This window comes from Corvus brachyrhynchos, unplaced genomic scaffold, assembly GCF_000691975.1.
Source record: "Corvus brachyrhynchos isolate BGI_N302 unplaced genomic scaffold, ASM69197v1 scaffold32, whole genome shotgun sequence".
NCBI classification, from domain to species: domain Eukaryota; kingdom Metazoa; phylum Chordata; class Aves; order Passeriformes; family Corvidae; genus Corvus; species Corvus brachyrhynchos.
This window is the reverse complement of record NW_008237919.1, coordinates 5,212,045-5,214,236: the sequence shown is the minus strand read 5'-3', so window position 1 is coordinate 5,214,236 and position 2,192 is coordinate 5,212,045.

The following is a 2,192-nucleotide window of genomic DNA, read 5'->3' as shown; positions in this document are numbered from 1 at the left end:
AAAAGACGTGAATGAAAGAAACATCAGCAAATCAGGATTTTTATTAGGGTTTGGAATGTTAACAAGGCATGTCTGAAGTCACTGCTAGATGAGGGAGTAGCAAAAGCTGGTGTAGGAGGAATAGTAGTATATGAATGATGTTAGAATTCCATTTGAAAAAAGTATTGATTATCTTAGCTGAGTCAGCTCAGTTAAAAACACAGAAGCTGCACAGGAGCAGATAGAAAGGAGATCAACAAGTCTGCATGGCACGAATGAGAGAGGGATACAATCATCTGTTTACAGAAGGTTGCTTTTTAAGCAGTTGTCTTTCGAAAGTCTAAGTGAAGGGGAAGGTGGGTTTTAGGAAAACTTGAGTGGTTAGGTGGAGGACCTGACTGACTTTCTCTGAAGCCCAGTGAGTAGTTCTAGGTATTTTTTCCTACAAGCTGGTTGGCCTTGTTCTTTTATGCTTTGCACAAAGATACTTAATTGGGAATGCCCAACTTTGATTTTAGAGATTCTCCTATGTGAGTCAGAACTGTGACAAGCGTTCTGCGTTCAGTCCATAATGCATCAGCATACCCTGTGTTTACAGTGCAGCTTTTGGAACGATCTCCAAGACTTTCCCAAGGAGACACCTTAAAAAAACTCACATGTGGAAACTGTAAAGGCAAAAGCATTTCTTTTTTTGTACAGGTTCTATTCTTTAGCAGTCAGCTACATGAGTTTGACCAAAGATGACATATATAGATAGATTATTTACTACATGTGAGACCTTTTGACAATAGCAAGTCCTGTAAAAACCTGGAGAGTAAAATTCAGGGTGCTAATTGACTAGACTACAGGTTTCTGAGGAATGAGTCCTATCATGCCGTGCTGGTAGGACAGAAAGAAGCTGATGTTCAGAAACATGCTGAACTCATTACCTGAGCTGTGTGCAGTGAAGGCCTAAAAGTAGCAAGAAGTTGAGTAGAAGATGTGGGAACTTCCATTATCTTGGAAGCATTTATTCTGTCTTCCTGAATCACCTGAAAGGGAAGAATATTTTCTATTTAAAGAATAATGTGGATTTTTCATTTTTGAGGAAAGTATTCTGTGACCAAGGGTAAGATGAAACCAGTCATGTTTCTGTTCTAGATATTTCTAACTTGTCTTTCTTGAGGAATAAATCTGCTGTCTTGAGCAAAAAGTCAATGTCTCCCTGCAGGGAAGAGAAGTGTAGATAAATGGTACTGCTTAAGGATTAGGGGTGCCTTTGAATAAAACCTCTTTAAGTCTCTGAAGCCTGATTTGGTTTGGTGGTGGGGCTTTTCTTCTGAGAAGTGGAGAAAAGGATGCAATTCATTTGCAAAGTTGAAATTTTGAAATGTATGTGATACCATGTAGAGATTCTACATTTTAAAAGGTGAAAAATTATGAAGAAATACCACAGGCTTTGTTTTTCTCAGGAACTGTTTTTTTTTCTCGGAAGGAAAACATGGTAGGAGATAAGATATTGCTGATCAGTCTTGACCTGTTCTGGTGAACAGACAATTCCAGATATATAATAGTTGCCTCTTCTGTTTGATAGTATCATCGTGATCACAGAGATCTTTTCTAACCCAAATGATCCTTTGATTCCTTAATATTACCTGTTTCATTGAATCCTGCTGTCATTCACAAGGTAACTGCTTAGTATTTGGAAGAGAAACTTGAATCCATGAACCCAGAATCAATCAATACCACCTTGGGCAGCTAGGACTTAACATTCTTCTGTAGGAACAGGGTTTCACAGACAATTTCTTCCTGATTTTTAAGATGGGACAAGATCTAGTCCAGTAAAACCGGACTAGGTTTTTCTCTAGCTATTGGAGGAAACGTTTGGTAAGTATGCTGACCAGAGCTCAACAGCAGACTTAAGTATCAGGCCTAATGTGCTACTTCAAAAGTTTTTAGATAAGTCATGTGTGTCCATAGCTTTAGAAAAAAGATAATTTGCCACTTGAGACAGGATAAGCCTCTGGAAAGAGCTATTGGCCTGAATTGAAGCCAGGAGGTGGTTGGGCTTGAGAAGAGGAAAGGGAAGTAAAGGATCATGTTAAAATGGAAGCTCTGCTTGGCTGATATTCTGGATCCAGGTTTTCAGCTTGATTGAATGCTGAGGTGACAGCATTTCCTTAATCTAGACCCATTGTGTTTCAATTGGGAAATTGTAATTTTAATATTTCTGC